The sequence below is a fragment of the Erpetoichthys calabaricus genome, chromosome 1 (assembly GCF_900747795.2).
Source record: "Erpetoichthys calabaricus chromosome 1, fErpCal1.3, whole genome shotgun sequence".
In the NCBI taxonomy this organism is placed as follows: Eukaryota; Metazoa; Chordata; class Cladistia; order Polypteriformes; family Polypteridae; genus Erpetoichthys; species Erpetoichthys calabaricus.
The window spans coordinates 340,649,800-340,671,000 of NC_041394.2; the positions used below are offsets into that span (position 1 = coordinate 340,649,800).

Here is a 21,201-nt window from a genome sequence, read left to right on the forward strand (position 1 = left end):
TCAGCTGAGGCGGCACCAGCTGGTCTCCGATCAGCTGATGCCAGCTCCTCACTCTCTTCCTCAATCTCCTGATCACTGTCAATAAAATCAGATTCTGAAAAATCAGAGTCCGGCTCAGCGATAATGCGCAAAACATCATGTGACGAGTATGTTCTTTTCTGCACTCGCTTCGCTCCCTCGTGAGATGTTGATGCCATCTTGCCTTTGTTTACATTTCGCAACACATGCACACGCAAGGATCAGTTGCCAAGTCAATGAGTCTAACATTCCACCAAGCAGAGAGGGAATACCTGTGACGTGACAGTGAGTTTTGTCACCATTAACAGCTGATTGTCGCCCTCTATCCCTGGATGTCGACATTTGCCCTCAATCCCTCTTGTCAACAAAAGTTGACATCCGCCTTAAAAGAGTTAAGGTTTGCATCATGACTAAATTTACTGGATGCCCTACAACAGGGACTATGGGTAACAGCTTCAGGATAGTAACAGGTGGGATAAACAGCCTGTGATTTAAGATCACACAACTGCGGCCAGGATGGTGCTCTAATCAGTCAGCCAGGCAGTTTTGCTGCCATATTTTGGGATAGTACAAAAGACTTCCTCCATTGTGGAAGTAGACCATCTCTTTTGAAAAATCCAGGTCTATCCCAATTGTTCACAAAGGCTATGATTTTATTTGCACACCAAGTTTCTAGCCAGCATGAAGGGAACGTAATCTGCTATAAATCACATCCCCTCTATATAATCTTGGTAAGGGGCCAGATACAACTAAATTCCGACATTTTCTTTTAGCTTTGGTGCATAGAGAGATGAAGTTCCTCTTTAATATCTCAGATTGCTGTAAATAAATATCACTAGATACTTCAACAAGATCCAATGCAGCCTCTGACCTCTATGTCAGAAATCTTGGCCCCTGCGAGGGCATTTAACATTAAGTGCTGGTTTAACATAGTTTGGAATTCTAATATTCTGCATTGTTGAATCGCCAATTATGAGTACTTTCTTGTTCTCAGTATCCGCAGGCTTGCTGCAGAATGCTGAGAATCTGTTCTGAGTCCAAATTGGTGATCTGGGTGCCAAGGGACTAAGACCCCTGTCTTACTGTTACTCACTCGCCCTGTGGAGGAAATTGGTGCTGCCGACTTCTGAAACGCACTGACTACAGTGGGACTTGGAGAGCCATAAGCCGAATCAGAAGTAGCCAAATTGTCTAAACAAACCGAGTCAATCCAATTTTCGGTTTCCCTAATTTCAATTGGGTTTCTAACACGGTCCTCCAATTTGCGTAATTTCTTGACCAACTCTAAATTAACTAAACACTTTTGGCAGGTGAAGCTGTCTACACTGTTGGCCGGACAACCTGAACTATACATGCTGATGGACACACAACATAAAAACGTGCCCTCAACGGGCAAAGAACAGATGGAACTTATGTTTAGTGCTGATATCATCTTCTCCATTTTTGCAGTAACTTTGGTGCTTTCGGCGCTTTGCAAGTTCAGCTGAATCAATAAGAGACCGTCGGCTTTCAGTTTCCACCACCCACTGGCCGATCGACTTCGATTTCTCACTGCCGGTTATTTCTCCTGGTCAGCTGTCGGCTTTACTCCAGTTGAACTTACTCGAAGGGCTACGTGCCTGTGGGAGACTCTGCTGCTCAGAAGAGGTGGGGCCTGAAAGAGAGAGGTCATCCTCTACCTCTGGAGAGGTAGATACATTTTAATTAAGGAAACAGAACATTCTCAGTTCCTAGATCTCCACGATGCAAAGAAAAACGATCACAATTCGGGTATCAGGCAGGAGTGGGCAGACAAAAAAAAATTTTGTCCAGTAAACCAGAAAAAGATTCCAGTAAGTTATCCCTGAGGCTGTAAACTTCTTTTGAGGCAAAGTCTACAAAAATAAATCCAAATTCAATACAGAAGGTACTCTGTTACATCCATGAACTACACATACAGTGAGAGAAAGTGAAATAAGTGCAAATAATGCAAGGTTCAATGTGAATTTTAACAAGTGTTGTTAACAGGGAGGGGTGGCAGCAACATGCATGTGCCAGCACTCCCTCCACTGCTCTGCATAGCATCCTATCTTGCCAAACAAACTCTCTTCAGTAATGAATTAACTGAAGATTATATACGTTTTATCTCAATTAATTGCATAAAGTTAGAACAACATAGCCTTATATTATTCAAAATTATATGGCGACAAAATGGTGAGGCAGTTCTGTAATGTAATAGCAAAATTTCGACATCACTGTTATCAGTTGGTTTCCTCAGATGTGACCCATTTAGTTCAGCCTCTTGGCTCCAGTCATTGTGCTCATGTGGTGAGTTGTAATACAGAGGGGAAAATTTAATTAAGTTGGGTTTCTTTCCACGTGCAACTTGTATGTAATGATTTCTTATGCTTCTACAAGTTAGTTCATAATTTTACCCAACATTTATTTAATCAGTAGTATGGAAAGTAAACTTTTGTTCTTCCTTTTAATTTTCATACAGGAGACAAACCTCACTGTTGTCCTGAATGTGGCAAGCAATTCAGTCGCAGGTATGATCTACAGCTGCACGTCAGAATTCACACCGGAGAGAAGCCGTATTGCTGTTTGGAATGTGGCAAAGAGTTTTCAAGAAGAAGTGTTCTTCAGACACACAAAAGAATCCACACTGGAGAGAAGCCATATTGCTGTACAGAGTGTGGCAAAAAATTCCGTAGCAGTAGTCATTTTCGGTGCCACAAAAGAATTCACACTGGAGAGAAACTGTATAGCTGTTTGGAATGTGGCAAAGAGTTTTCAAAAAGAACCTGCCTTCAGATCCACGAAAGAATCCACACTGGAGAGAAGCCATTTTGCTGTTCAGTATGTGGCAAGGATTTTACCAGAAGATGCCGCCTTCAGATCCATGAAAGGATCCACACTGGAGAGAAGCCGTATTGCTGTTCGGTATGTGGAAAAAAGTTTTCAAGAACAAGCCTTCTTCAGTCCCACAAAAGAATTCACACTGGAGAGAAGCCATATCACTGTACAGTGTGTGGCAAACAATTCAGTTGCATGAGTCATATTCTGAGCCACCATAGAATTCACACCGGAGAGAAGCCATATTGCTGTTTGGAATGTGGCAAGCAGTTTTCACAAAACAGCACCCTTACAAGACATAAAATAATCCACACAGGAGAGAAGCCATATTGCTGTTCTGTGTGTGGCAAGCGGTTTATAGAAAGGAGTAGATTTCATAGCCACCAAATAATCCACACAGGAGAGAAGCCATATTGCTGTTCTGAGTGTGGCAAGCGGTTTTTTGAAAGGAGTAGACTTGTTACACACCAAAGAATTCACACCAGAGAGAAGTCATATTGCTGTAGAGAGTGTGGTAAACAATTCTGTGACCGGAGTCGTCTTCAGACTCACAAAAAACTTCACAGAGGAGAGGAGCCTTACATCTCTTTGGAATGTGGCAAATGATTTTCTCACAGGAAAAGTCTTCAGTGACACAGTCAAATTCATACATAAGACAAGCCATATTGCTTTTTGTACTGTGGCAAATAATTTTGTCACTGAATTTCCAGTGGAGAGGTCTTGAAACACGCAAAAGGAAATGCACTGGCCTGAGTAACCATGCTTAGATCAGCTAATGACTGAAAGAGCACTGGGCCAAACGCCATACCAAACTTCTGTCTTCAAGTACAGCACTGCAGCAGGATATGGCTGAGTGTAGAAATAACTTACAATCAATGCAGCACCCAAAGATGACAAAGTGGCTCACTACAGGAACAACTCACTTGACTTTTAAAATCAGATCAAAACAAATTACCCAAAAAACATCACCTCATAACGTGCCTCTGTGCCAGGTATAAACTCTTTACAGCAGCACTTGTTAAACTATGGGCCACAACCCAAACTGGGTCATGGACATGTTTTTTCTCGGTTGCTGGATAGCCAAGTTAGTCCAAGCACAAATTATGCACACAATCCTCTATTTAGCATACAAAATAAAAACATTGTTTCTATGACACGAAAAAAAAAAATGCCTTGCACCGCCACTCTTGACACAATCAAACTGAGATGACTGGCAAGCAAAGACACATTTAAAAAAAGGGGCGAGAGGACAGAATGACTGGTGAGATTAGCGCTGCAGTTCCCTTCACTGCACATTTAGGAATTTTGAAGAGAAATGAAGTGATGTGGTACAAGAATGTGACGATTTTCAACAAAGGGCGAGTGAATAGGATCAGGGTACGAGTGTTGTATTCTAAAATCTGTTGCAGTGGCCATGGTTGATAGATCATCGTGTGCTCGCCATTCAGCAATACACTGAATCAAAATCTGTAGCAGGAGGTGCAATGAAGATTCTGCTTTCAGTTAAATGTGCCTTGGGGATGAAGATTAGAATACCATCTCATCACAGCATTCTAAAGGGCTTCGATAAATCAGTCTATTGGTAACGTAAAAGACCTGTTTGGACCACTGAGAACAATAAGAAAATATGAAAACATCAAAACAAGGTGGGGACATTCAGCATGATGTCAGCCTGCAGCATTAAACATTTAAAATGCGACCTTTCACCATTTTTTTTTTGTTCTTTATTTCGCCTTATACAATTTCTTGTATTAGGAATTTGTTAGTTTTCGCATACCCCTTGGGGTCAGAGCGTAGGGTCAGCCATTGTACAGCGCCCCTGGAGCAATTACAGGTTAAGGGCCTTGCTCAAGGGCCCAGCAGAGCAGGATCTCTTTTGGCAGTGATGGGGATTCGAACCGGCAACCTTCGGGATACCAGCGCAGATCCTTAGCCTCAGAGCCACCTCTTTCTCATATCCCCTGCATCAAATACAGATGGTGCATACATTTTATAAGAATAATGTGGCTTCATTTTTACTGAATTTTAAGTGAAACCTGGAGAAAAGTCAAGCAAAATGACACCTTTTATTGGCTAACTTAGCCAATCAGAGATGTCATTTTGCTTGGCTTTTTTCTACATTCGTAATGGCTAGCACGGTACAACACCCTAGTACTAAAGTGAAACCTGGGATATGCTGAGTAATTTGCAAATTCATTTAAAAATAACACACGTATTGTTAATGGTGCCACTCTTTTGAAAGATGTTATTTGGGGGGGGAAGCAATTTAAGACAAAGTAAATAAACTGCATTAATCATTTCTTTTATTCCTTATCTGGTGCCACTAATCAAGTGACAGTTAAGTGTCCGTTCATATTGTCTTTTCTAACCTCCTCAGATCTCCACCCTAAGAATTTCTCTCTCTCAGCTTTACTAAAGCTTACATGAGACATTCACTCTGGCAGTGGTAGGCCTCAGGAATCTCGTCCATGTTTAGAGTAAAAGTTATTGTTTCATTAACAACATCTTTTCCTTTTTAGAACTATTCAGGTGAGATATATGAACTTTTACTGTATTCATTTTGTGTTGTGAGGTAGACCACAGCAGCATCTCCTTCTATATCATAGTACAGCTGCAGGGACTCCCCTGACAGAAATGGCGCAGTGAGGTGTGCCCAGATCCGTAGTGGTGAGTGGCACTGCACTGAAGGATCAGAAGGTATGTTTCTATGCCATCCCAGGGGCACACTGGAGCGATCAATTAGGTTAGCCCTTGGCCTCTTACACGTTGGTGCAGGTCTGTGCTATCGTGCTGCTGCTCGGCTCCATCGAGTTCAGCCTGCAGGTTGCTACCTGTGCCTGCTGTTGGTTCAGCTGATTTGCTTTTCTGTGAGGTCAATCGGTTCACTCTTCTTTCAGTAAATCTTGCTGACTACACCAATGTGGGTTGGTGGGAAGACACGAGGACTGCAAGGAATTGGTGGGGTCTCAGGTTGGTTACCCCTTTATATCTTATTTCCAAAGAAAATGGTGTTAAACAACCAATAATTGCAGAAATAATGTCAGTCTTGTTGGCTCCGGGAATTAACAGCTTGGTAGAATGGGTGTTGAGTGGGAGCTCCATACTTTAAGAAGTTCAGGTCTAGATGGAGCAGTCTCTCTCTCTCTGAGGCTGCTGTAAACTCATTGGTTGTTTTCCCTGCACTGCAGGTGAGAAAAGAGATGATACTATTAGTGACAGCACCCTAACTCACCCTGGGGTGGTATCACTGACCTTGGATGAATTTGCATGTGTGAACACCTTAGCCCAGCGCACACGGGCAGGCAAACCTACCCTTGAGATATCAACCATGGGGAGAAGAAACCCTCTCTCCATGCAACATGCTTAATTTGTAGAACTGAAGGCCTAGAATCCACCTGGTGATCCATGGGTTGTAATCCTCCTGTGAACACAAACACTGCAGAGGTGCGCGGTCAGTCAGTAAGGTCAACTCTTTTCTAAGATGTACTATCTGAGCTGAGAAATCACCCATTTTATGTGAAGGGCCTCCTACTCCATTGATGCCAACCTCTCCTCCTAGTCCAGTAGAGGTGCAGCACCAGATGTTAAACTCCTTCAACAACCGGGCTCAGCTAAGCACCCAGACCAGTGTCCAAGGTGGTGGTCTGACGATAAAGAGTAGAGAAAAATTAGGGGAGATCAATAAAGCATCTGACCTCTTGGTAGAGGATGACATGGTCGACATAATAATAATAACTATAACTTTATATAGCACCGTATCATACATTCACATGCACCTCAAACTGCTTCTACAGATTAACAAAATCAAAGATATTCCACATTTACTTGAATTATTATCCTTAGTTAATACTATGATAATTTATAATAAATGTAAGTAAACTAAATACAAAATCAAATGGGCATTGTTATGCAAAATTTAACCAATAAAGTGCAAAACAAACCTTCACTCTTGACAGAAAAGGTTTTCTAATTTAAAATATTTATATATTAAGGTTGACAATAGAACAACAAGATCTAATTACTATATATGTTTATTTTTATATTTATTCTATATCTACATTTTATCTAGGAAACCCATTTTGCAGAAAAATGTTAATGTTTTTACAGTTAATGAAATGATACAAAAGCAAATAAAACAGCCCATTGCGCTTTCAGATGATTCAGGGTGGAACTGCAGTTCTTGATTCCTGAATGTGAATGTTTGATCAGCTGACACGGGGCAGAGGAAAATAAAAAAAAAAAAAACTCCTACGATGGCCATAGGAGAAAAATAAACCTCACACCCATCACCTGCATGTCCTCTCTCGCCACATCCATAAACCTCCTCTCAGGCCTTCCTCTCTTCCTCTTCCCTGGCAGCTCTGTCCTTAGCATCCTTCTCCCAATATACCCAGTATCTCTCCTCTGCACATGTCCAAACCAACGCAATCTCGCCTCTCTGACTTTGTCTCCCAACCGTCCAACCTGAGCCGACCCTCTAATGTCCTCATTTCTAATCCTGTCCAACCTCGTCACGCCCAATGCAAATCTTAGCATCTTTAACTCTGCCACCTCCAGCTCTGTCTCCTGCTTTCTGGTCAGTGCCACCGTCTCCAACCCATATAACATAGCTGGTCTCACTACCGTCCTGTAGACCTTCACTTTCATTCTTGCTGATACCCGTCTGTCACAAATCACTCCTGACACTCTTCTCCACCCATTCCACCCTGCACTTTCTTTTTCACCTCTCTTCCACAATCCCCATTTCTCTGTACTGTTGATCCCAAGTATTTAAACTCATCCACCTTTGCCAATTCTACTCCCTCCATCCTCACCATTCCATTGACCTCCCTCACATTCACACACATGTATTCTGTCTTGTTCCTACTGACCTTCATTCCTCTCCTCTCTAGAGCATATCTCCACCTCTCCAGTGTCTCCTCAAGCTGCTCCCTACTATCACTACAGATCACAATGTCATCAGCAAACATCATAGCCCACAGGGACTCCTGTCTAATCTTGTCTGTCAACCTGTCCATCACCAATGCAAATAAGAAAGGGCCCTGATGTAATCCCACATCCACCTTGAATGCATCCGTCACTCCTACCGCACATCACATGCTGTACCGGATTGGCTTCTTCCAATGGTGTCCAATGTCACTCCTTTCAACGAGCGTATTATGAGATTCAGATTATGGCACTCCCTGGATGACTTGTCTGTTGTCTCAGTGTTTGCTCTGACTGCGGTGAGTGACTTCTCGGCGAGGGAGACATTTTATTCGCAACTTTGCTTGGTGGTTGATGGGTGCCCACAAGGTGACACTCCTCTGGTCATGGATGACTTCAATGCAGCCAATGGCACTGACAGGGATGGCTATGAGGGTTGTTTCAGTCCCCATGGGTCTGGTGACCGTGGTGAAAGTGGCTCCATGTTCCTTGACTTTGCAAAAGGTTAGGGGCTGAGAATCACTGGATCCTTGTTCCAGTGCCCTGATCAGCATCGTTGAACTTGGTACTCCAATACTGTTGGCGTGGTGAAGGAGATTGATGACATCCTAATGGGCGAAGGCTCCTACAGGGTCTACAGAAGTGCCCAGTTTGTGAATTCTGACCACAGACTTGTTGTTGCTACTCTGAATATCCAGCTTAGGTCCATTAGGATAGCACCTACTAGGAGAATGAGGCTGGACCAGGCCAGACTCCAAGATCAGGCTGTTTCTAATGAGTCTGCGCACAGTTTGTGTAAGAAACTCGCAGATTTGGGTGCAACAGCCAATCCTACTGTGATGTGGGAGTCCTTCTGAGATAAGACCCTGAAGGTTGCTGAGGGTTGTGTTGATGTTGCCGGTGTTCCCAGAAGGAGGTGTTTCATCTTGCAGGGCACCCTGGATATCATTGAGAGGAGTCGCAGCGCACAGCTCAATGGCAACTCTGGTCTGTACCGGGAACTGAGAAGGACGTCTGTGATGGCTCTGGGGGCAGATGAGGAGTTTGTTAGAGGGATCTGTGAGCATGTGACACACCATCTATGATCTAGTGACCCACGTCCTGCTTACAGAGGAATCAAAGCATTACGCACATCTGAATCTGTTCCTTCGAAAGTCACAGTCAGGGCAGCTGATGGAACGGTCCTTACGGTTGACACTGCAATTGTGACCCGCTGGGCTGACTACTTTGAGCAGTTGTTTAAAGCTGATTCTCCGGCTAGGACGTTGGATATCTCTGGGATCACAGTTCTTGAGGTTGATCCTCCAATTATCTGTGAATCCCCCAGTCTCACTGAGATTGCACAGGTGGTGAACCAGCTGAGGAGGGGGAAAGGCTGCAGGGATCTGTGGTATCCAGGGTGAACTTCTCCAGGCTGGTGGTAAGGCTCTCCTCCTGGTATTGCAAGCAATCTTTGCTTCCATTTGGGAGACTGTCATCATCCCAACTGACTGGAACACGGGACTTGTCGTCCCTATCTGGAAAGGGAAGGGTGATCGCCGGGATTGCAGCACCTGCAGGGGGATAACACCGCTCATGGTGCCAGGTAAGGTCCTTGCTAGGGTCATCCTCAATAGGATCCATGATCACTCTGGTTTTACTCCTAAGAAGTCTACCATCGACCACATCCTGGCACTGAGGGTTATCATGGAGTGCAAACACGAATATCAACAGCCTTTGTTGATTTTCACAAAGCATTCGACTCAGTTGATCGAGCTGCCCTGTGACTTCACAGGTTCTCCCCAAAGTTGTCGGATATCATGCATTTCTCCCAGTTGATTCTGGGGTTCGTCAGTGGTGTGTTTTGCTTCTACTCTGTTCAAAGCTTGTATGGACTGGGTGTTGGGCAAGGTCGTGGGGTCCAGCAGCTGTGGGGCATCTGTTGGTGAAGAAAGATTCACGGATCTTGTCTTTGCTGACGATGCTGTGATCTTCGTGGAGTCAATGGAGGCTCTGATCGTGGCGCTCGAGAGACTGAGTGAGGAGACTGAGTGTCTGAGCTTGCGAGTGTCCTGATAAAAACCAAGATCCAGGCCTTTAATGACCTCTTGGGCACGGCCATCAGCAGTGTGTCTGTCTGGGGAGAGAGTGTCGACCTCATTGAGAGGTTTACTCACCTCAGCAGTGACATTCATGTCTCTGGTGACTCTTCCAATGAAGTCAGTAGACGGATTGGGAAAGCATGTGGGGTCTCTGGAAAGGGGTGTGTGGCGCTCCCGATATCTATGCAAAAGGACGAAGGTCCAAATCTTTAGAGACCTATCTTGCTTATATGGGTGTGAGACATGGATGCTATCCAGTGGCCTGAGATGAAGACTGGAGTCCTTCAGTACTGTGTCTTTTCAGAAATTCCTTGGGTACCACTGGTTTGACTTTGTGTTGTCGGAGTCCCAAATGAGGCTCATTACCTGCATTATGAGGAAGCATCAGTTACAGCACTACGGGCATGTGGTGCGACTCCCCGTGGGTGATCCAACTTAAAAGATCCTCATTGTTGGGGACCCAAGTGGCTGGACCAAGCCAAGGGGTCGCCCACTTAACACCTGGCTGCGGTAGATAGAGGGTCATTTCTTGAGTTTGGGACTGGACCGTGTGTCCACCTGGAGGGTTGCCAACCAACATTCTGCGTTGTTTCATCGTGTGGTGGGTGCGACAAAGCGCTGTACCAGTGCATTCTCCCCAACCTGACCTGACCTGTTGAGTGTGAGATGCCAAAGACATTAAATCCTCCATCTTGTAACTTGTTTTTTTAAAAACCCCTGTTTAATTTTACGAGGCATATTATTTTATAGGAAATTTAAAAGAATCCGATATATCTACTGTAGAGTCATAGTAACAGAATTAAGAGTAATGATTAACAGCACTTGATAATCCCTCTGCTTTAGGATTTTGCCTTTTTAAGAGGTGTAATTTTAAGTAAGCCTTTTCATTCAAACTAATGTTGTTTTAAAAATTAGTAAATGCAGCATCATTAATTTTAAGATGTTTCAATGAGAATTCTTGTGTGCATGCAAGGAAGATGTCATGTGTTTCCGGATATGGGTGGTAGAGATGTCAGAAGGTAATGGAGCGATAGTCTTCCACCGTGTTCTAACATTTACGAACTAAGTTATAAGATTATTTTCTTACTGCTGTTCAAAATAAAGTTTTTGAACTGTTAAATGAAGACTCACATCAGTTCTGTGCTACAATTTGAATAACTGAAAATTGCATTCTACAAACGAAAGAAGGAGAAACGTCATTACACTCTTGAATAAATAAATCTTTAGTCAGCCAAGAATGAAATTTCCTCTGCATATTAATGGAGCTTGACATAAAACTTGGCCATATATTTAACATCCTTAGAAATGTTAATACTTTCTTGTCCTTTCTCAAGTCCAAAGAAAAATGTATGCTGCCTTCTTAGAAATCACCTTAGTCAATGGGTAGGCTCCGCTGGCAGGGTTTTAAATTGGTTTGAGTCTTACTTAACAAGTAGAAAATTCTTTGTTAGTGGTGCTAATTATACTTCAAAGTCACATGATATTCTATCTGGTGGTCCACAAGGCTCTATCCTGGGTCTGCTGCTATTTTCGATCTCCATACTTCCGTTAGGTCAGATTATCTCGGGGCATAATGTGAGCTACCAGAGCTATGTTGATGACACACAACTGTATTTATCAATAGCGCCTGATGACCCCGACTCTCTTGATTCACTGACACAATATCTTACTTGTGTTTCCGAATGGATGAGTAGTAATTTTCTCAAACTAAATAAGAAGGAAACAGAAATTTTAGTGATTGCCCTAAAATGGATATAATAAGGTTATTAGAAAGAAACTTGATGCATTACTTTTAAAAGTCAAGACAGATGTAAAGAATTTAGGGATAACTATTGACTCTGACCTGAATTTTAAATCACAAATTAATCAGATTACCAGGACAGCATTTTTTCACTTAAGAAATATAGCAAAAGTTAGACCTCTTATAACATTGCAAGATGCTGAGAAATTTTGTGTTCAGTTGGCTAGATTACTGTAACGCACTCCTCACAGGACCACCCAAAAAAAGACATCAATCGATTGCAACGAGTGCAGAATGGAGCTGCTAGAATCCATCCATCCATCCATTTTCCAACCCGCTGAATCCGAACACAGGGTCACGGGGGTCTGCTGGAGCCAATACCAGCCAACACAGGGCACAAGGCAGGAACCAATCCTGGGCAGGATGCCAACCCACCGCAGAACACACACAAACACACTCACACACCAAGCACACACTAGGGCCAATTTAGAACCACCAATCCACCTAACCTGCATGTCTTTGGACTGTGGGAGGAAACCGGAGAGCCCAGAGGAAACCCACGCAGACACAAGGAGAACATGCAAACTCTACGCAGGGAGGACCCAGGAAGCGAACCCAGGTCCCCAGATCTCCCAACTGCAAGGCAGCAGCGCTACCCACTGCACCACCATGCTGCCCCGCTGCTAGAATCTTAACTTGGAAACGAAAATTCGAGCACATCTCTCCAGTTCTGATGTCACTACATTGGTTACCTGTGCCATTTAGAATTGACTTTAAAATACTGCTTATGGTTTACGACCAACAACATTTATTTCTATAGCACATTTTCATACAAACAATGTAGCTCAAAGTGCTTTACATGATGAAGAAAGAGAAAAGAGACAAATAATTAAAATTAGGGAACACTAATTAACATAGAAGGCCTGATGGACAGGGAGGACAGAAAAAACAACAACAAAAAAAAAAAAAACTCCAGACGGCTGGAGAAAAAATAAAATCTGCTGGGGTTCCAGGCCATGAGACCACCCAGCCCCCTCTAGGCATTCTACCCAACATAAATGACCTCAATCAGTCCTCATTGTATTCAGGGTTCTCATGGAAGAATTTGATGATGATGGTCATGTGGAGTTCTGACCTTTAATCCATCAACGTAGGGACATCACAGTGCTTTGATTAGGTGGTGGTGGCGCAGATCGACACCACAGAAAACCGGATAAAGAACAGACGAGAAAGTAGTGGTTAGTATGGATTTTGCAGCCACCATGAATGATATTGATAATTAATTCAATATACAGAGCATCAGGATTTAACTAAGATGACGCTATGAGAAAGCCATGTTAAAGTAATGAGTTTTCAGCAGTTTTTTAAAGTGCTCCACTGTATCAGCCTGGCAAATTTCTATCAGTAAGCTATTCCTGATTTTAGTTGCATAACAGCAGAAGGCATCTTCCCCACTTCTTGTAAGTTTAACTCTTGGAATTCTAAGCAGACACTCATTTGAAGATCTAAGGTTACAAGTTGGAATATAAGATGTCAGACACTGAAATAAAGCCTTAAATAATCTGCTCCATCCTATATCTCAGAATGCCTGTCACTTTACACTCCAAATCGTAACCTTAGAAAACGTACTAAGTAATTGCAACACAAACACTGACTTTATCAGTTTTAACGCGAAAAAGATGCCGACGAAAGAAAAGAAGAGCTGCTCAGGAAGCAGCAAGCGCATCAACCTCTGAGGAAACGAATGATAAACGTACAGAGAAAGAGGATGAAAACTAGGAATGCTCAAGTCAAGTGTATTCTGCAGTGCGCCGTTACTGGTATTAAATAATACTAAACCGCACACTCTCGACATTGGCTTAGAGACAAGCATTGATTTCAGCGCATGCACATAATGAGCCCTAACCCTTGCTGACGGCGTCTGGATCTGTGGATTTCATTGGTCATTTAATCCATCAATCAGCTTTCCTTTCTAGTGCCGAGAGCGAATAGGAAAACCCCATCACTTCGCAAAGACTTACTCTGGAGATTTCCGATGAAAGCGAATAGCGGGCAACTTTCATCAAACTTCACTGAAAAGGAGCTTAAATTTAAACACGTCACTCGTTACTTTGGAAGATGCAACTAAACAGTGTGACAATTTGAGCTGTAGGAGATTTGCCCGCCTCAAATAGCAACCACCATTCTTCGAATTCAGTCATTATTTAAACTGGGAAAAATGTTATTTGTATACTCTGTATGAGAAAATATTAGAAAGCTAATATTAATGTTAAATTCACATAAGTGTCTGTTTAATTTCAATAGAATATCAGTTTCTCGTAGTTACTTAAATTATGCTATAGTTACCCCCGTAAGTTAATACTTTTTTTTTACCTATATCTGTAAAAACGTTTGTTAAATGGGCTATTAGATTAGTTTACAAATAGCAGATTGGCATGCTGTCTTCTGACCGATCTACTCAAACTATGACTGTATGACCAAACTTAGAGAGAAATTAATCAAAATAAGTAAGCCTTTTTGGACAAAAACAGTTATATACACCAAAAAAGGAGAAAAATTCAGTCATGCAGTTTTACTTTCCTCAGGTATTGCTTGTTTATTGACGGTACGTTTGCAGTAAGGAATAAGCAGATGCGTAATAGGCGGTCAGTTTTATCTTCCGAGCCGACGTTACACATACACTTTAAGTTTTAATCAGGTTGTTAGTATATGTTTTAACCGGAGTGGTGCAATGTTGCAGAGCGCGTCACAGTATCATGATGAACTTTTCTATGTTAAGTGGTCCAGTGATAGACTGCACTAATTTTACCAGCAGCCATACCATATGCACTTCAGAACAAAGAGCGTTTCGTGACTGATGTTGTGGGCATTACCTGACGTATGTCATAGGTTAGACCCTGTCACCCATCTCGACTCGAGACACAAGACAACATCTGCTTTAGCGTTTTCGTCACTCTTAATAAGGTCTTATTGCTTGCAGTTTACGTGCTCGCGCGATCGCTTTCTCCTGCTTACATGAGGCAGCCAAGGATGGATTCGGAAAACTCCCTTGCAAAGTGACGAAGATGTATTATAAAAGTGTAATCTATGTGAACATTTTATTGTACATTAAGGAGAAAAGTTCGCTCTTGCAATGAAGTTTGTATTGATTCAAGCCCAAATAAAAGTTTTCAATTTTAAACGTGTCAGATTTAACAGTTCTTGATAAACCGGACGTCCTGCGGTGGGTTGGCACCCTGCCCAGGATTGGTTCCTGCCTTGTGCCCTGTGTTGGCTGGGATTGGCTCCAGCAGACCCCCGTGACCCTGTGTTCGGATTCAGCGGGTTGGAAAATGGATGGATGGATGGATAAACCGGACGATCATATTGTCACTGCTTTTAGTTTCTCCTTAATATAATAAACGTATACAAAAAAAAAAATCAGTTCTGGAATAAGCAGATACACCCTCAAACGAATGGGCCGATTGTTCAAATAAAGCAGGAGGCGCTGCCATCTCAGATATCCAGTACACCATAACAGCACACTGCGTGAGGCTGGTGAAACTTCACGGCGCATGCTCAAAATTTTAAAGGCGTGCCAAGTGACGTCATCCGGAGCGCCGGAATGTTAGACAGGACACGAGACAATTCGGGAGGTTATCGAATGTTTGCAAGTGAACGAGGATTGAGAACAATTTAGAAAAAAAAATCCCATCTCTGAAACACAGAGGGTAAGTGCTCGAGGTCTATAGACAACACTTTATAGGTGTGTGCGTTTTCATTCGTTTCACTGAGTTACTGCAATCAGAGGCGAGCCGCGCGTTCGTGTCCGTCAATATATCCCGGATTTGAACCCCCTTTGTGCTTCGGTTGTCGTTGCTGTTCATTGTTGTTTGTTCCCTGGTTTTGCTTCAGGTTTTGAAATCGCACTGTCGCCTCCTCCTCCTTCTTTCCGTGTACTGTATTCTGTCAGTTCTTTCAGTCACGATCCCCTTACATCGGCGAGCACGAAGAGGCGGCTACTCCACACACAGCGGTGTGATTTATTTCTTCTTTAAAGACGATAATAATAATAATACATTTTATTTATATAGCGCCTTTCCCATGCTCAAGGCACTTACAGAATATAATAAAGAACGGCAGAATATACAGTATATAGCATTGTACAAACCAGATAAATAAATAAAGAAGATTAAGACAGTAAATTCTGAAAAAAAACAAACACCATAATTGATGGTCTCGCACACACATACAGGTTACATTGGCATCTTGACAGAGAAGTAAACTGAGAGAAAGGTAATAAAGTCAAGTAGAGCTAAAAGCCTTCCTGAACAGATGAGTTTTGAGTTGTTTTTTTAAAGAATTCATGGAGTCAGCTGATCTGATTAATTTTGGTAGGTCATTCCAGAGTCTGGGCGCTATACAGCTGAAGGCCCTGCTGTCACCCATGGAGTGTAGATTAGTGACGGGCACAACAAGATTACCAGAATCAGAGGACCTTAGTGGGCGGGCAGGCACATAGTGATGGAGGAGGTCACTGATGTAGTTTGGTGCGAGGTTATTTAAAGCTTTGTAGGTTATTAGTAGGATTTTATATTCGATTCTGTAGGACACAGGGAGCCAGTGAAGACGGAGCAGGATGGGTGTGATGTGCTCGCTGTTGCTGGTACGAGTTAGGACTCTTGCAGCTGAGTTTTGAATAAGCTGGAGCTGTGATATAAGATTAGAAGGGGCATCTGCCAGTAGGGAGTTACAATAATCGATGCGGGATGTGATAAAAACATGGACAAGTTTCTCAGCATTAGAGAAGGAGAGGAAGGAGCGAACACGGGATATGTTACGGAGGTGAAAGTAAGAAAGTTTCTTAATGTGATTTATGTGGGCGGAATAAGTGAGGGAGGAATCAAAAATGACACCAAGATTTTTTACAGTAGAGGCAGGTCTGATGAGATCACTGCCAAGATGGACTGGGAAGGAGCTCATTTTATTAAGTTGCATTTTAGTCCCAATTTGCAGGAGTTCAGTTTTATTGCAATTTAATTTTAAAGAGTTCTGCTCCATCCAGGTTTTAATTTCACTAAGGCAGGTTGTGAGCTGAGAAAGCTCTGATGAAGTTCCACTTTTAACATTGAAGTAGAGCGGAGTATCATCTGCATAAAAATGATAACCCAGTCCATAACTACGGATAATATGGCCAAGGGGAAGCATGTAAATACAGAAAAGCAGAGGACCAAGGACAGAGCCCTGAGGGACTCCTTGTGTGACTGGCGCTGAGCTGGATCTGCTGCTGCCAAGACTAACAAACTCTTGCCTATCAGTCAGATAGGACTTGAACCACTGGAGGGCAGTGCCAGAGATACCTAGCGATAGAAGAGTTGGTGACCAATTCAGTGTTGAAAAGGCAACGAGGAGTCGAAGTGAGCAAACTGGACAAAAGTCTGAGGGGATACGAGCTGAGAACAAGTATAAATAAACAGAATGGGAGTTCGTTGTAGTGCTGCCATGCTGTTGTTACTCATCCGTTAACTTCCCTGTGGAAGTATAAATTAAATGTTAACTGGTTAAGTCTGGCGCCCACCATCACCAGTTTGTCAGTATATTAATGTACACGGAGTAACATTCTGACACCTGCTTAATCCAATTTAGACGGTATATTTGCATACATTGCTTACATCAGGGGTGTCAAACTCAATCACACAAGGGGCCGAAATCTAAAACCCAGCCTAAGTCGCGGGCCGAATTGTTTACTGAACAGTCATAAACTGACAATGTTAACCAGAAATATGAATTTCAAATGAGTGCAACAATCTTTTTCCTTAACAGGGTTGTCAAACCAACTCACATGATATCAAGCAAAACAGTAATATTGCCATGTCCATAAAATGCTCATTGTTTTGTTTTCTGGCTAGATGTCCGACGCCATTTTCCCCGGGTCAATGAGTCAATGTCTGGTTTGATTTCTTGTGCTGTAGCAACCCGCAAAACAGCGTGGAGGTGGTCATCTGTGATGCGTGACCTGTGCTCGTTTTTGTTCAGATTCATTATTGAAAACATCTGTTCACAAAGATAGGTGCTCCTGAGCATGGACAGAACACGGGCAGCATGAAGTCGGGACAGTAGAGGGTAGAAGTCCTCAATTGCAACATCCTGAAACTTTGATTTCAGGCCACTGTCAGTCTGAAGCTCAATTATCTCCATCTGAAGGTGATGGGGCACATTGTTGACATCAACTGTAAAAGGATTGGCAAAGATGTCAAAGCCTGAGTGCTGTGTTCTGAAGTCAGAGAAGCACCGCTCAATTCAGTTATTAACCGGCTAACTTTGGTAGCCAGCCGACTACAAGGAAAAGCACCAGAAAACAGTGGCGGAGATACTCTGACAAACAGGAAAGTGGGCAAGATTGTCCTGTTCCAGTTGGGACTTCCATAGTTGAAGTTTACGCTGCAATGCTGTGATCATGTCAGACAGCTTCGTGATGACTTGTTTGCGTCCCTGCAGCTTCTGATTCAGCTGGGCGAGATGCTTGCATATGTCACACATCACAGCAAAATCACAAAGCCAGGCGGGATCTGACAGTTCAGGCAAGGGCTTTCCTTTACTTTCCATGAAAAGAGCGATTTGTTCTCTGAGCTTAAAAAATCTTTTGAGGACTGCGCTCCTGCTCAGCCATCTTACTTCTGTGTGGTATGGCACGTCTCCATGCTCTGCACTCACCTCCTGTAAAAACTGCTGGAACTGGCGATGATTCAGGCCACGTGCCCGTATAAAGTTAACTGTTTTAATGACTGTGGTCATTATGTCATTCATTTCCAGAACTTTTCCACACATAGCCTCTTGGTGAATAATACAATGATAAGTAATCAGAGGTGTGTGGCGGTGACTTTTCTGCATTCTTTCCTTCATTAGTCCAACCAAGCCTTTCTTTTCTCCACACATTGCAGGTGTGCCATCAGTAGTTAGCCCCACCAACTTGTCCCAGGGTACTTTATAATTATTTATGGATTTCTCCACAGCCTCAAATATATCTCTACCAGTCGTCATCCCATGCATGGTAGCTACATCCAAAAGTTCCTCATTGACAGAGAGGTCGGTCTTCGTGGCACGTATAAAGATGGACAGCTGCGCTGTATCAGTGTTGTCTGTGCTTTCATCGACAGCAAGTGAAAAAGCGAGATAACTGCATGCCTGTTTGGCCAGCTGTGTTGATAGATTTCCTGAGAGTTCCCGTCCTCTGTCTGCAATGGTGTTTCTTGACAAACTGACATATTGAAAACTCGGTATCTGGTCTGGGCATACCTGCTCACACACTTTTAGCATGTATTGCTTCAAAAAGGCACCCTCTGAAAAACACCTTAAAGTACGGACACTTTCTTCAGCCACTATAAAGCTTGCTTTCACTGCAGCATCATTTCAGGCCCGGCCTTAGGCGTAGGCGAAGTAGGCGACCGCCTAGGGCCCCGGATCGACGGCGGCCAGGACCCCGGCCCGCCCCGCCCCTCGCATGTTTAAATCACGTGGGCCAGCGGGGGCGTGTCCGCGTGGGCGGCTCGGGGTGAAAAAGTGACGCAGGGTGATGACCTCGTAACGTTACAAGAAAACGTCTCCTTGGTCTAATTTTCACGCATTTCAAAGAGCTTCCTTTCGCCTAGGGCCCCATAATATCTAAGACCGGGCCTGATCATTTTTCGCTGTAGCCTTTGTAAACATTTGCTGCTGCGATTGCAGTTTGCCTTTTAGTTCTTGCACAATTTTATGCTTTTCTTCCAAGGTATATTTGCCATACTTAACACCATGTTTGGTGTCAAAATGACGACGTACGTTGTACTCTTTCATCACCGACACTGCCTCATGACACAATATACACACTGGTTTGCCCTCTCTAAGCACAAACACGTATTCACTTTCCCATTTGTCATTAAATTGTCTGCCTTCAGTGTGATCGTTTTTTGGACATTTTGAGATCAATATCGCCTCTAATAAGATGTAGTTTATTGGCAATCTGCGCTAGAAGGGAAAAGTAGAAAACTGCACTGGGATAGCTTAATTTGGCAGATGGAGTGAAGAAGGCGGAGTAATAAAGGTTCACACAATGCCTGTTAATGCCAGGCAGGGTAATACAGATGGCAGATTCTGCTGTTAACGCCTGGCAGAGTAAAAAAAGATTCACACAACTCACGTGAAGGGTACAGACAGTGACGTAGCTCGAGTTCGCGCCACTCGGGGCGGGGCTTCAATTTGCCGCCCTCCAACGTATCTGAACATGTTAACCTATTTAAAATAGAAAATTAAAATGACGTATAGAGAAAAATTAAGATACATTTATATATAGAGAAACCGCAATATTTTTTTCGCATATAATTATTTATAAGCATCAACTAGACAAGAATATAGTACAGACACACTGATGAGCCGTGTTCTGATTATTAGTTTAATATAATTGCACTGCGAAAACCAGAACCGGTGTGGTGTACAAGTGATAGGTGGGGATGAGCAAGAACGCATTCGGATTGTTAACGAAACGAAATTATACATTGTGAATTAGCTGTTTATCTTCCTAGAAATAATTATCGGTGTAATGCTTCTGTTTATTTTTGTTATCGCCTCATAAATATCAACTGCCGTGTTTGCTGCCGTCACAGAAGGACCGTCCGAAAATGATTTTTGAAGCATTTGTGGATGAAAATCAGAGAATTTGACTTTTTTTCAGTCATGAGTGATATTTTTCCAAACCCTGCTGCTTACATGTGAAGTGTTCTGAGCCTTTTGGCCAATAATGCCGCCCCCAAAAATATGCTGCCCGGGGCGGACCGCCCTCTCCGCCCGCCCCTAGCTACGCCACTGGGTACAGATGGCAGATTCTGCTACTAATAATTAATGCCTGCAGTGTAGGTTCAGCAACTGTCAGCTTCTGCTACTAATCTTATGCCTGCAGTGTATGATGATTTAATGCCTGCAGTATGATCAGCAATGGAGATCAACAGACAATGGCAGCTTTTGCTCACAGATCGACGCTACAAATGCACAAACAACTGGCAGCTTCTGCTGCTAATTTAATGCCTGCAGTGTGTGTGTGCTGTGAGACAAATGGCAGCTTCTGCTCAGATCTGGAGTAGCTCGCGCTCGCATTACGGCCCGCCTCCTACCACGCTCACAGGCCCGCCTCCTACCTGACTTAAGCTGCTGGAGACGCTGGCGCGCATACGTGCCGCCGTCTCCATAGAAACAATACAGCACTGCGCTTCTGGCATTGTTGAAGCCACACAGCGTTTGCCGGAGTAGCGATGCGCCCTCTTGTGGCGAAAATAGAAACAGCATGATTTTTTTTGTCCACATTGCAGCATGATTCCTGCGGGCCACATTGCAAGGTCAGGCGTGCCGGATTTGGTCCGCGGGCCTTGTGTTTGACACATATGGCTTAGATGAAGCAATGTATGTTTAACATTAAATATATAAACTATGGCGCAGTCTTATTTCTATATAAAGTACAATCCAGTAATGTCTGTTTTTGAGTATTAGAGAATTTAACAGACATGTTTGGTCATTGTTACGGTTCGATCTGAATGAATTTGAACCTCAGCCTGTTCATGTGTGCTGTGTGTGTGTTTTTGCCCTTCCTCTTTC

General features: G+C 43.2%; 1 protein-coding gene, 1 long non-coding RNA gene and 1 pseudogene across 3 annotated transcripts in view; all 3 read left to right on the plus strand.

Moving 5' to 3' along the window:
* The window catches only part of LOC114665629 (gastrula zinc finger protein XlCGF26.1-like), a 249,425-nt gene extending 244,664 nt beyond the window's left edge, over window positions 1–4,761 (plus strand). For both annotated transcript variants that reach the window (XM_051926215.1, XM_051926212.1), the window contains one exon: window positions 3,846–4,761. The gene's annotated coding sequence lies outside the window, so the exon portion shown is untranslated. The remainder of the gene's footprint in view (window positions 1–3,845) is intronic.
* The window catches only part of LOC114668236 (zinc finger protein 850-like), a 103,569-nt pseudogene that overhangs the window by 51,919 nt on the left and 30,449 nt on the right, over window positions 1–21,201 (plus strand).
* Window positions 15,180–21,201, plus strand: part of LOC127527918 (uncharacterized) — a 28,451-nt gene continuing 22,429 nt past the window's right edge. The window contains exon 1 of the long non-coding RNA XR_007935096.1: window positions 15,180–15,311. This is a non-coding gene — a long non-coding RNA (uncharacterized LOC127527918). The remainder of the gene's footprint in view (window positions 15,312–21,201) is intronic.